This window comes from Euprymna scolopes, chromosome 3 (genome assembly GCF_053919585.1).
Source record: "Euprymna scolopes isolate OS-2025 chromosome 3, ASM5391958v1, whole genome shotgun sequence".
NCBI classification, from domain to species: domain Eukaryota; kingdom Metazoa; phylum Mollusca; class Cephalopoda; order Sepiida; family Sepiolidae; genus Euprymna; species Euprymna scolopes.
In genome coordinates, this window is record NC_136484.1 from 113,006,880 (window position 1) to 113,022,623 (window position 15,744).

Sequence of the window (15,744 nt, forward strand, 5' to 3'; positions counted from 1 at the left end):
ATTAAATCTTCCTAGCCTATCTTTCGATAGCTACATCGGTAAGAGATGCAGCTAGAACGGTAAATGTTTTGGTTTCGAATCTAGCTGATGGCACCCAAGTCATTTTTGTAACATTTGAAATAATTATTATGCATTAAGTACAATATAAATTTCAATAGAGAATTGTCTCCGTAGTAGGAAATACGAAATCTGCATAAAAGAAAATATATTTAAGCGTATTTTACAATCCGTCACGGCCGGCCATACCGATCTACTCAAAAATAAACGAGTAATAAATAAATTAAATGTTATCTTATGTTAGTTTCTTTAAATTTATTTTATCTTATGTTAGTTTCTTTAAATTAATTTAAAATAAAAACGCATCTACTTCAGATTCCTTGGGTGAGATTCGAACTCGGGTCCTGGTATGGTAAACAATACTCTCTTAAATACTTACTCTGCTTATTCCTTTTCTGTTTACAGTCAATCACATGTTTATATTTGCGTACAAGCAGACAAATTTCAAGGACACTTTAATGTTTCAATAGTATATAGGTATAATTATTATTAAATTATTGATTAGGGATAAATTTCTAGGCGATGTTGAGTTCATAATCGGTTCCTATAAACCTTATGCAAATCCCGGTCAGGGGGAGGTGACATTTGAAAACGGCAGTTTTTAGGAAGATGTGTTGTCATCGACCCGCATTTTGTGCCTAGTCTTTCCCAATAGTCATCCATCTTAAGCTTACTAGGTTTAACGTCACTTGACTTGTCCACTTGAATACGTCCGTAAAACACTTGGTCTACAAACTTGATACTAGATATATATATATATATATATATAGTGAGTTTGGATTTCAATTTAGTTTTAAGCCAATAAAGTAGCTTGTAAGAGTTCAAAATTGAAAAAAGAAAAAAAAAACAATTGACTTTGGCAGAAGTATGTCGATAAGACCTATTCCTCAGGCACATGCGTAAATATATATTCGTAGCTTAAAATCACTTAATTTTGAACCTTTCCCATCTTACTATCGATAGCTGAAACGGTAGCTACCAAATCTTAATGTTTTGGTTTCGATTTTAGTTGATGGTAGCCAAGCCATTTTTTAATCAACTTTTGAAATCAGTCCTATATATTAGATACAATATACTATCTATTGTTCTAAGTGTTCTTCAGGCAAAGCTGGGTAGCTCCACACGTTTAAGTTGTTTTTATTTATTTATTTATTTATTTATTTGTGTGTGTTATTTCTTAGTAATCGATTTGTTTTTTATCACAATACCAGAAGCAGAAAGTCTCCAATAAAATGAAATAAAAACATCTGGAAAGCCAAATGTTAAAACGACATTAACAATAAAAGGGATAATACAACAACTCCTCGATGACATCATATTTCCGTCGACGCGACGTTTAACGATAATACCCCTCTCCATTAATCCCTCCCACACAGACAAAATCCATGAAAGGCTCCCTCGCCTCACCGACACAACTGGCAACAACGTTGTACACTCACGTCCAGATAAATATACGAATGTTCTAAAGATGAGCCGAATAGAGGCATTACATCCTTACCCTAATCGTTGACAATGACATGTCTCGGTATACATTTGTAATGAACACGGGATCGGGGACAAGGGTGAAATTCTAAAACAAACTACCCGAACATTCTTAACACACACACACACACACACACACACACACACACACACACACACACACACACACACACACACACACATATATATATATATATATATATATATATATATATATATATATATATACAGAGAGAGAGAGAGAGAGAGAGAGAGAAAGAAATAATAGATAGATATAGATACATAGTGTAAAGTCAAACTTGCAAAACAGGTTGCATAATAGCTATATATATATATATATATATATATATATATATATATATATATATATAATAATAAAAATATGGGGAAGAAAAGCTATACAAAACTTTAAACCAGATTAGTCAGTAAGAAAATTAGAAGAAAGTGGAAACAACACCTCTTTAGGCCATGCCATTTTGAGGCTGAATGCTTCTCATCTGAAGATAAGAAATGCTGGCAATATATTGTATATATTTACATATATTATATATTTATGCATTTATTATTTCTCTCCCCCTTTCTCTCTCTCTCTCTCTCTCTCTCTCTATATATATATATATATATATATATATATATATATATATATATATATATATATATATATATATATATATAAGATTAATTTAAGAATACAAAAATACAGGTACAAAGAAACTTTGTTACATTATCAAGTAAACAAGGGTTACAGAAAAAGGAATAAGAGAGAAACCTTTTTAGGTCATTGTATTTTTAAGCTACATTCTTTTCGTCAATTTTTTTTTAATTATATTAAAAATTACGACTAACAATTACATAGAATTCTGTCTGTCTGTCTTTCTCTCTCTCATATATATATATATATATATATATATATATATATATATATAACTACTTCATTTATTCGCATAAATTTAATATACGAAAGTATAGATTTATGCGTAAACTTTAAGTATTTACTTCAAAAGTGCTCAATACGTAGGTAGAGCTAGTTAGTAATTTATAAAATATATATGGCGATTAAGCTACACTGAATATTCTGCGTTTCATCCAACTATAGGATTCGTCAGGCTTATGCCATAAGCCTGACGAATCCCATAGTTGGATGAAACGCAGAATATTCAGTGTAGCTTAATCGCCATATATATTTTATAAATTACTATATATATATATATATATATATATATATATATATATATATATATATATATATATATATATATATATATATATATATATATACAGTGATGATCATATTTATTGGCACGGTAAAATAAAAGTTAAATTTTGTCTAATAAATTCTAAAAAAGGGATTAAATTAAAGAAAATAACAAAGTATATTATGTATTTTTAACTGACCGATGCAGCAATCGGATTTTAGAAAAAATAAATAACAAAGGAACAACAAACATAATTGCAAAAAACCCTTGTTCAAAATTATTGGCACGGCTTTGCTTTTCTTTTAGTATCAGTATAATATCAATCAATTTCCGGTTTACGTGCTTTCTGAACTTTTTTATAGCCATATTATGCTTGTTTAACGCTAATTCAGTGAATAATTTTTTTCAGATAATTTTTAGATAGCGATTTATTTAAACTATTATAAGTGACTAAATTATAATTTTCAATCGCAATGGTTAAAACTAAGGAACACAGCGAAGACGTCAGGAAGCTTGTTGTAGCATGCCATACCAATGGGAAGGGGTATGATAAGATTTCAAAGAAGCTAAACCTTCCCAAATCCACTGTTAGAGCCATAATAAACAAGTTCAAATCGCAAGGCCACGTTATGAGTTTAGAGGGTAGAGGGAGAAAAAGGATTCTTTCCCCAAGAGATGAACGGAAAATTGTTCGACAAGTAAAACAAAACCCAAGGATCTCTGTTTGGGGAGATTGTCTGGAGTGAATGTATCTCGACATACAGTTGGTAGAGTTTTGAAGAGAGCTAGTTTAAAAGCATGTCGTCCGAGAAAGACTCCCTTATTGAAGCCTATGCACCTGAAAGCAAGGCTAGCCTTTGCAAAACGACATATTGATAAAGATGTTGCATTCTGGAAACGTGTTCTATGGACTGACGAAACGAAAATAGAGTTATTTGGCCATAATAAAGTGTCTTATATTTACAGAAAATCTGGCGAAGCTTTCCTGCCTAAGAACACCATACCCACAGTGAAGCACGGTGGAGGCAGTTTGATGTTTTGGGGATCCTTTGCTGCCTCTGGACCAGGGCGACTTGTTAAGGTCACAGGTAGCATAAAAAAGGAAGATTATGTTAAAATATTGGATGAAAACCTGAAAGACTCTGCTAAAGAGCTCTCACTTGGTCGTCGTTGGTGGTTCATGCAAGATAATGACCCAAAGCATTCGGCTAAACTGACTAAGAAATGGGTTGAGGACAATCATATTAATGTTTTGGAGTGGCCATCACAAAGCCCAGACCTTAATCCAATTGAAAATTTATGGAGAACATTAAAATTGAGGGTAATGCAAAGGAAGCCTAAGAATCTTATTCAATTGGAAGATTATTGTCAGGAAGAGTGGGCTAAAGTTACTACTGAAGAGTGCAACAACTTGGTTGTAAACTATGAAAAGCGACTGAGGAAGGTAATCAAGGCCAAAGGCTATACAATTGATTATTAAATAAATCGTGCCAATAATTTTGAACAAGGGTTTTTTGCAATTATGTTTGTTGTTCCTTTGTTATTTATTTTTTCTAAAATCCGATTGCTGCATCGGAAAGGCCAGTTAAAAATACATAATATACTTTGTTATTTTCTTAAATTTAATCCCTTTTTTAGAATTTATTAGACAAAATTTAACTTTTATTTTACCGTGCCAATAAATATGGTCATCACTGTATATATATATATATATATATATATATATATATATATATATATATATATATATATATATATATATAGGTAAATCCCTTGGGTTAGATAAATTCTCACTTCCCCAAACTTTGAAAGAGGTGGAATTTTTTAAAATAAATTTTCAAACGTATTTTGAAGTTTTTAAACGTAATTCGATATAATTAAACGAAATTTTAAGTTTTTAAGTTTTTAATCGACATTGAAATAAATTTTAAGTTTGAATTTTTATATATAGAAAAATTAGATTTTTTAATTAAATTGGTTTCAAATAAAGTTCGTGTTATATATAAATAAAATTCATGGAAAATAATTTCAATCGAAATTATATTTTAATATTAAAATAATTCAAAATTCAAAGTTAATAAAATCATCATCATCCGATAAATAAACGGGGGATTTAACAAAACGTTAGTTAAACGTGAGCTCGTGAGGTATATATACATATTCCACTTCCAGTTATAGAATAAATGAGTATTAGCTGAAGAGAGCTTGATATGGATATCTTAAACGGTCCTAGTATCGGGCTTGAAACCGACGGTAACAATGACTTGTCTCATCTGACAACTTTTTGTACGAAAATACAATATATATATATATGTATATATATATATATATATATACATATATATATAGCCATCCACATACATCTCAAAGCTCATCAGTGCGCCTAGACAGGCAACTGCCTCAAGCCAGGATCGAAACCCGACCGGGAAATGACAGTCAAGGCTTTTCACCATTGCACTATACGCTGATGCTTAGTGGGTAATGAATTAACGATGTTTTCACATCGCTCAAATGCCTCCGCTCGATTTTTTTTTTACACAAAGAGCGTCGCTTAATACGCTAATGGCATTTTGTATATCATTTCCCGATATGCTCAACCCAAGATAGGGAGCAGTATATATATATATATATATATATATATATATATATATATATATATATATATATGTGTGTGATGTGTGCGTGTGTGTGTGTGTGTGTGTGTGTGTATGTGTGTGTGCGTGTGTGTACAGGGAACGTCATAAGTAACGCCATTTATTTAACATGTAACAACGTGTTCATATTCAATAATATAAAGGTTAATAAAAAGCTTTAATTTTGTTTCACTTATAGAAGAGCGCAACTATATATATATATATATGTGTGTGTGTGTATGTGTGTGTGTGTGTGTGCGTGTGTGTGTGTGTGTGTGTGTTGAGTTCTTCGTCGAACTTACGTTGGTGTTAAAAGCATATGTTTTCTATTTAAAATTATTTAAGCGAACTCATTAAGTCAGTCATGGATATACGAGTGGCTAAATAAAAGTTAACTCATTTGCATAATATTTCAAAAAATAACTTTCATTAATTTATTATTTTAAATGGTTTATTGGACGATAGTTTTCATTTAATAGTCTGCCGTACTGTGGAACATTATTGCCAAACTTTTCTCTGATTTTTTATCTACAATTTTGAAACGTGATATATAGGGATTTTGGATTAATGGAACAATGTCGGTTTTGTTTTTACCCGGTAAAATAGCAACTAGGGGGTCATAATTGAAAAATAACAATAGTAGGCTTCCGCAGAAGTAAGTCGATATGAACTCTTTCTTCTGCACAAGCGCAATCTACAATCATAGTTGTAGGCAGGTGATTTTTATGTGTAAGTATTTAGCTATAACTTCTTATTTTTCACTTAACAAATTAATTGATTTTTATGTTTATAATTCCACATTTTTCTATTTTCATTTCCCAGTTTATATTGTAAGGGGTTATTTTCATATTAATTGATATTAAGGGTTATCTATATATCTATAAAAGTGAAAATGTGTGTGTGTGTGTGTGTGTGTGTGTGTGTGTCTGTGCACATTTCCCTACACAATATCTCTGTCAATTTTTAAGTCTACAGACTCGAAATTTTATATACAGGTACTGAGATTTGAGAAAATCTTTGTAATCGTTTTAAGCCAGAAATTTGGCTGTAAAGGGGTCAAAGTTCAACGGTTGGCCCTTTGAAAACTCTACCAAATTCCTCCGCCAATTTCAGGTCTAAACACTTGAAATTTTAGATATAGGTTCATTGAACATGGATAAAACTTAATAACTTGATTGTAACCCAAAATAATAAATGTTAAGGGTCATAATAGGGGGTCAAAGTTTAAAAAATTACCTTCTTTATATATTATTTATGGGACTATCCGTCGGATTGTGTTTATTGATTATTTAGTTTACCTTCTATATATTTATTTAGTCTACCTTCTTTATATATTATTTATGGGACTATCCGTTGGATTGTGTTCGGTGATTATTAAGTCTACCTTCTTTATATTTATTTAGTCTACCTTCTTTATATATTATTTATGGGACTATCCGTTGGATTGTGTTTGGTGATTATTTAGTCTACCTTCTTTATATTTATTTAGTCTACCTTCTTTATATATTATTCATGGGACTATCCGTTGGATTGTGTTTGGTGATTATTTAGTCTACCTTATTTATTTAGTCTACCTTCTATATATATTATTTATGGGACTATCCGTTGGATTGTGTTTGGTGATTATTTAGTCTACCTTCTATATATTTATTTAGTCTACCTTCTTTATATATTAAATAAATAATTAAATTATTAATTATTAAATAAATATTATATATTATTTATGGGACTATCCGTTTGATTGTGTTTGGTGATTATTTAGTCTACCTTCTATATATTTATTTAGTCTACCTTCTATATATATTATTTATGGGACTATCCGTTGGATTGTGTTTGGTGATTATTTAGTCTACCTTCTTTATATTTATTTAGTCTACCTTCTTTATATATTATTTATGGGACTATCCGTTGGATTGTGTTTGGTGATTATTTAGTCTACCTTCTTTATATTTATTTAGTCTACCTTCTTTATATATTATTCATGGGACTATCCGTTTGATTGTGTTTGGTGATTATTTAGTCTACCTTCTATATATTTATTTAGTCTACCTTCTATATATATTATTTATGGGACTATCCGTTGGATTGTGTTTGGTGATTATTTAGTCTACCTTCTTTATATTTATTTAGTCTACCTTCTTTATATATTATTCATGGGACTATCCGTTTGATTGTGTTTGGTGATTATTTAGTCTACCTTCTATATATTTATTTAGTCTACCTTCTATATATATTATTTATGGGACTATCCGTTGGATTGTGTTTGGTGATTATTTAGTCTACCTTCTTTATATTTATTTAGTCTTCCTTCTTTATATATTATTTATGGGACTATCCGTTGGATTGTGTTTGGTGATTATTTAGTTTACCTTCTTTATATTTATTTAGGCTACCTTCTTTATATATTATTTATGGGACTATCCATTGGATTGTGTTTGGTTATTATTTAGTCTCCCTTCTTTATATATTATTTAGTGGACTATCCGTTGGATTGTGTTTGGTGATTATTTAGTTTACCTTCTTTATATTTATTTAGGCTACCTTCTTTATATTTGTTTAGTCTACCTTCTATATAAATATTATTTATGGGACTATCCGTTGGATTGTGTTTGGTGATTATTTAGTCTACCTTCTTTATATTTATTTAGTCTACCTTCTTTATATATTATTCATGGGACTATCCGTTTGATTGTGTTTGGTGATTATTTAGTCTACCTTCTATATATTTATTTAGTCTACCTTCTATATATATTATTTATGGGACTATCCGTTGGATTGTGTTTGGTGATTATTTAGTCTACCTTCTTTATATTTATTTAGTCTTCCTTCTTTATATATTATTTATGGGACTATCCGTTGGATTGTGTTTGGTGATTATTTAGTTTACCTTCTTTATATTTATTTAGGCTACCTTCTTTATATATTATTTATGGGACTATCCATTGGATTGTGTTTGGTTATTATTTAGTTTACCTTCTTTATATATTATTTAGTGGACTATCCGTTGGATTGTGTTTGGTGATTATTTAGTTTACCTTCTTTATATTTATTTAGGCTACCTTCTTTATATTTGTTTAGTCTACCTTCTATATAAATATTATTTATGGGACTATCCGTTGGATTGTGTTTGGTGATTATTAAGTCTACCTTCTATATATTTATTTAGTCTACCTTCTATATATATTATTTATGGGACTATCCGTTGGATTGTGTTTGGTGATCATTTATTATACCTTCTCCTTCACTCTGTTTTCATAATCATCTGTTCAATCTTTATAATCATTCCAGAAATATTATTTTATGTTACACCATTTGGGTTTTTATTTGCTCTGTTGAAAAAAAGTATTCGTTTTTTAAACTATAGCTTAAAAATAAGTTCTGTTGTGTTTCCTATCTTTGAACATTGGATATTTCATTTCAGTAAATAATGTAATTTATAGAGTTACTTCCAAGATAGAATTACTGAAATAATACTTATATATTTGAATTCTCCTTCCTATGATATATATGTCGTCATTGGAATAACTCGGATACGAGTATACTTTTTGCTTTTAAGGATTGAACCGGCCTCAGCTATGAAGTATCTGAGTTGATCCACATGGTTCAACTTCATATCCAACACAACATAAAATGTCACAATTCACTGCGGCAAACATGTGCAGGACATGCAGGTTCAGGAATGCATCTTGCAGCAGTTTGTCCCGGTAGTCAATTGCGTGAAGTACCGTCTTGTCGCCCACACACCAGGCAAGTTTATTTGGGGGAGAACCCTCCTCCTATCTTCACAGTGAATTAAATGCACCCTTAAAAACCATCCAGGACATTTCCATGATTTATACATACATACATACGTACATACATACACATATATTTATATATGTGTGTGTTTGTATATGTATACATATATATGTATATATATACACATATCTACATGTATATATACATGTATATGCATATATATGTATATATATACATATATATATATGTACATATATACGTATACATATGTAATAATTTATTTATTTATAAGTTTATTTTACTTATAAAGTATACTGAATAAGTAAAATAGAAGTATTAAAGGACTAAATAAAATATTTGTTTACGTCCGAAGAAAATATGGGCAATTTTCTAAAAAATAAGATCTTCAACGTGAAAATGCTAATTAACCGTATTATCAGTTAAAAAAACCAACACGACATTAATATATATATATATATATATATATATATATATATATATATATATATATATATACTAGCATTGTCCGGGTGTTTGGAGATGTATGCTGAGCAAAAAAAAAAAACAAGGTCAATTTTTTAAACTTTGACCCCTATTATGACCCCTTAACATTTATTGTTTTGGGCTCAAATTAAGTTATTAAGTCAGATTTCCAAGGAACCTATATCTAAAATTTCAAGTGTTTAGACCCCAAATTTTCTGAGGAGTTTGGTAAAGTTCACAAAGGTCAAATCGTTGAACTTTGACCCCTTAACAGCCAAATTTCTGGCCGAAAATCGATCACATCGATTTTCCCAAATCTCAGTACCCTGTATATCGAATTTCGAGTCTGTGGACTAAAAATTGACAGAGTTATTGCGTAAGGAAATGTGTGCAGACACACAGACAGACACACACACGCGCAGACACACAGACACGTTCACATTTATAGATATATAGATATATAATGTACACGTTATATTGTGCATTGATAAATAATCAATCAGCTTCCATTTTATTATCCACAAGACATGCTGTTTCGGAAATTATTCTCTTTTTACTCACACCTGTCTAGTGCTATGCCGACGCAAACTGTTGTAACGTTCAATTATTTCTTCAGAATTATATACCAGAAATTGTCACATTCCTTCGTATATTTTTTACAAACAATATTTATGTGCAAGTCGAGCATATAAAAACTGACACTTTAAATCTGTGTCTTCTGACATTATCACTCTTCCAAAGACTTAATCGACGATTTAAAACCATTTGGTATCTAATTAACGTAATCTTAAATGAACCCCTTCTTGTAAACACAACGATACATTTAATTCGTTCTGTTTATATATATATATATATATATATATATATATATATATATATATATATATGTGTGTGTGTGTGTGTGTGTGTGTGTGTGTGTGTGTGTGTGTATATGGAAATTCTGAATTACATCATGTAGATTTTCAACAAAATATATTGTGTTTGATAAAGAGTACAAAAAAATTTCAAAGTTTTTCCTTAATCCATTGATTTTCACTGAATGGCTTATCCCATCGGAAGAAAATGTTATTAGTTAAATAATGTTAGTAACTGCAAATTTTGCTTATTAGCACATACATTGAAAATAAATTGAAAACGATAGTGTGTAAATGGAATCGTGACACCCTGCACTGAAGAATCCCGAAAGGATGAAACACTAGTGTCTGTAGGTATTTAATTATTATAGCAAAAAGATAATTATATATATATATATATATATATATATATATATATATATATATATAACTATATATATATATATATATATATATATATATATATATATATATTACGTTCAAAGCATTTAAAGCACGAATAAATGTTTAAATCTCAACTGTGTTTCTCGCGGTTAACGGTAGCCGAATGGATTAGGTCCTTACTAATGAAGCCAGACATGACTTCTGTCGCCCTATTCAAATCTCTCGACTTGTGTTTAGCGAGACAACCCGCACTGATGATTCCCAAAAAGATGAAACTCTAGTGTCTGTAGGTATTTACTACTTATTATAGTAAATAATTATGTCAGCTTCTTTAAGGAACTCGTTTCTTACCGTTGAGCACCTTCAGTTAGAAATTTAAAAACTCAGTCAATTTAGCTCTTATGCTCAGATCATCATATAATGATTAGATCACGCTGACAGACGTTAAAAAATGATGAAACACTAGCGCCTGTAGGTATTTAATAATTATATATATATATATATATATATATATATATATATATATATATATATATATATATATATATATATATTAAATATATATAGGTTGTGGAACCGAAAATAATTCTATACTTTTTAAAAACTATTTACTTTTTATTGGCGGCCATATTTGTTTCATGAACGGTCTTATCGTATAAAGTTAAATTATTGAGTATTCACTAATAATGAAAAGCATTATATATATATATATATATATATATATATATATATATATATGTGTGTGGGTGTGTGTGTGTGTGTGTATATATATATATATATATATATATATACATACATATAATTATTCGCAAATATACTCATTAAAATATAATGGTATTCAAATATGTCCATGCATTATATATATATATATATATATACATATATATATGTATATATATATATATATATATATATATATATATATATATATATATATATATATATATATATACTAGCATGGAAACCCGACGTTGCCATGGAAATAAATTAAAATCAACAAATGTCTTCCTCCCTCATGTTTTATTATCATCGAAATCGATAAAATCTTTCATTTTTCAATCCTCCCGGCAGTTTCTTATCCAATAATATATTTTAGTCTCAATTGCACTGTAGAGACCCTGCTGTTGAAATATTTAATGATATTTACATAACGACTTGAATTAAAGTTTCAAATGCAAATACCAAGTATCATGTTTCAATTGCGTTCCAAACAGAAGCATTCTATTTCGCACGCGCCCCTGTCATATCAAAGCGTCTGCCGAGCCTTTCGGCTTGTGTGGTAATAAAACTTCTCGAATGCACTTGTGATGTTAGGCTGTGTAAGGTGTTAACTTTGGTCAATATCGCCTGTTCCTTCTTTCATCGTAATTATCGATACTAATCTATGACATTCCCATACAAAACATATCTAAGAACACTGCGAGGCACATAAATAAAAGGATTGGTATTTATAAGTGGTTAAATATAATTGAATAAGCATATCCCCCCCCCCACACACACAGACATATCCTAGTAGGCTGCCCGGTATTGCCCGGTCGTAAAATACGCTTAAATATGATATGTTGATGTATGCCGATTTTTTATTTAATTTTATATTATATAGGACCCAATATATAGTAATTATTTCAAAAAATAAAAAAAAAATAAAAAAAATGACTCGTGCCCCATCACCGAGAATCTAAACCAACACGTATAGCTCTCGATTTACTTTTTCCTTTGACGTTGATGCCTGAGCGATGAAGACATGTTTTGCTGAAAGGCTAAAAATTAAAATATGAACTAATTACATTAATGGAATGTATTCTGATGAACTCATAGCTATTACGTTACACATGCATATCCGTAATGCCTTCGTTCGACTTTAAACAAGCAAATTCCATTTTTTTAATTTTCACACCTTTGCATTGATTGTCCCCCGCTAAAAACCAAATGTAAAGTTTCGCATGGATTCGAATGCCCTATATATTAATGTCTGTAGACCACAACTGACAGAGGAGTTTGGTAGGCATTTCTTTTAACAAATATATATACGCATACATATACAGGTTTGTGTTTACTATAAGCTTTTTACGCAAATATTACGCAAGTATAAATTATGTAGAATATATGCATGAATATAATTATATGTAATAGTTAACTAAAGACGATTATCTCATAAGAAAACCGAAAAAAAAACTAATAGGGAATTAATTAAAATGAATATTTAAAAGAATATGCAGATTAGCTAGATCTTTTGCAGATGAATACAATTCCACGAGCCATATATAACAAAGTTGTATTTTCTTTTTAAATAAATAGGAAAAGGTGTTTTTAATATGAATGGTAATACACACACACACAAAAACATATATATAGGAGTATAGATATATACTCTTTTTCAACTTAAAAACTTTATTAGATTACCACTTGCACGTGTGGGGCTACTAATTTAGATAATGTCCGCAGGGACCCATGTGGAAGGTTAGCAGCGTAATGTCTGTTTATATTAGATTAAAACTTCTGTAGTTATAAACAAATAGGGAAGCAAGAAACGAAGGGAAGGAATTCCAAAATCTAGCAGTCCGGGAAATTATTAGAGTAGAACGCTTTCCGGCATGTAGGGATATCACTAGCAAAGAGGTCGGATTTTGCTGCGTTGTCGAGGAAGTCGGGATATGTACATCGGGGAGGGGGACACAAATGCCATGAGTTCATCAGAACACATTCCATTAAAGTAATTGTAAAACAGACACAGGATTGCAACATTGCAGTGATCAAGATCAAACTGTAGTATCTGTTCTTCAGATGCTACACTTCAATTTCTTGTTCTCTGTCAGTGGAAGAGAAATCCTTTACGACTGAGACAATTTTTTTATTTTTGTTTCTTTCCTCCACATTAAAAAACGACTCTGGTGTCTAACTCTGTCCCGTGGGGAGGCATTGTAAATAGGAACATTACAGTGATGGGATAGAGGTTGGAGTGTGACTGATAGTACGGGACCAATCAGATCAGAAACTCACTTTTGGGCCCTTATTTAAAAGGGGAGGGACTGGTGGTATGTATATCAGACCATATATGTCAACAATACTTCATGCATGGGCGAATGGTGGCTTACGATACGCTCAGGTATGATCCATTTCTTACGGAACTCACATAAATATATTCGGCATGTTCATAAATGATTAAACAGAATAATAAAAACTAGAACAGCATCCAAAACATCCGCGAAGAAAAAAAAAACGAATGTAGAAATTTGTATGTTTTGGTTTCGATTTTAGCTGATGGCAGCCAAGTCACACACACACACACACACACACACACAAATATATATATATATATATTGTGTGTGCTTATATATATATATATATATATATATATATATATATATTAAAAAGTTTGACTCATTCCCAGGTAACCTACATTTAAAATTTCAAGTGTTTAGACACAAAATTGGCACTTTCCTTTAATACAGTTGACATTTACAATTCTTGACAGATACTGTCAAGAATTGTAAATGTCAACTATATTAAAGGAATAAATTGTAAAATGATCAACATCATGAACTTTAGAATATAGGCTTTTGTCATTCATTATATATATATATATATATATATATATATATATATATTGTATATATATATATATATATATATATATATATATATATATATGGGAAAATATGCTTGTTCAATTATATTTTACCCTTTATTAATACCAATCATTTTTTTACGAAGCTCGATGTATATTAAATATAACTACATATACAAATAAATAACATAACGTCTATATCCCAAATTCCAATGTGCCTTACCGTTTATTTCTTTCAGCATGCTAATTGAATATTTTGACACGCTGAAAAGAATAGACGGTAAGATGAACAACATCGTGAAATTTGGTATAAAGACTTTTAGTCTTGAAAGTTTTTTCATCTTTAAAACTATATTAATTTTATTTTTATCATTCGTTGGAAAACTATTTCGTCAGTAAGTCGTTTAATCACCTGCAATCAATGCATTAACTCTCTCTCTAAAATTCAGAATAGTAATAATGTTAATTTTAGGGATCATCGGTTGTTTACCATGAAACACCGTTTCTGGGATTTTAAAACAAAACAGTACATTAAATCACGTCTCCCCAGTAGTATTGATCCAACACCACCTCCCTTAATCACAAGAAAAAAAAATGTTCTAGATATTGGATCTAGTTATCTGCTCATGTTAATTGGGCTAACCTATTCATGTTACAAAAAAATCTTCCTTTCTTGTGATATATATATATATATATATATATATATATATATATATATATATATATATATATATATATAGAGAGAGAGAGAGAGAGAGAGAGAGAGAGAGAGAGAGAGAAAGAGAGAGAGAGAGAAAAAGATACAGAGATTTATAGATGGTCTGAAATTACACATTAATATCTATTGGGATTAAACCTTTACACGTTGACTCGAAATGAACACACACACAAACACACACACACATACACGCATATACACACATACACACATATACACACAAATACTTTTCATGTTTTCCTAACATATCTATGATAAATATCCGTAGCAGTGATCTCTTCCACTCTATATTAAAGGCTAATATTTCATCAGTTTTTATAAATAAATATAAATCCATTCCGTCACGAAATCATGACTGAATCTTTTTCAATTGATAAGAGGAAAGGAGAAAGCAAATTATCACTTCTAAAGTATTTAGCTTAGTAGAAGTTATAATAATAATTTATTATGACAACTCAATTACTGTCGCAATTCTATATGTTCACAATGGCGAAATATGTTTTAATTAAGTCATTTTTAACGTAGACTATACAATTGTTATACGTACATATATAAGGTATATAGATATAATGATATGTTAAGATTTCAAAGAAAAGGGCGAGCATGAAAAGTAACATGGTTAAGATTAAAC

At 30.1% G+C, this 15,744-nt stretch overlaps 1 protein-coding gene across 3 annotated transcripts in view; it reads right to left on the reverse strand.

Annotated features, from left to right (window-relative positions):
• Nucleotides 1-15,744, reverse strand: part of LOC145258170 (POU domain, class 4, transcription factor 3-like) — a 450,366-nt gene that overhangs the window by 31,478 nt on the left and 403,144 nt on the right. The gene's annotated exons all lie outside the window — the stretch shown is intronic.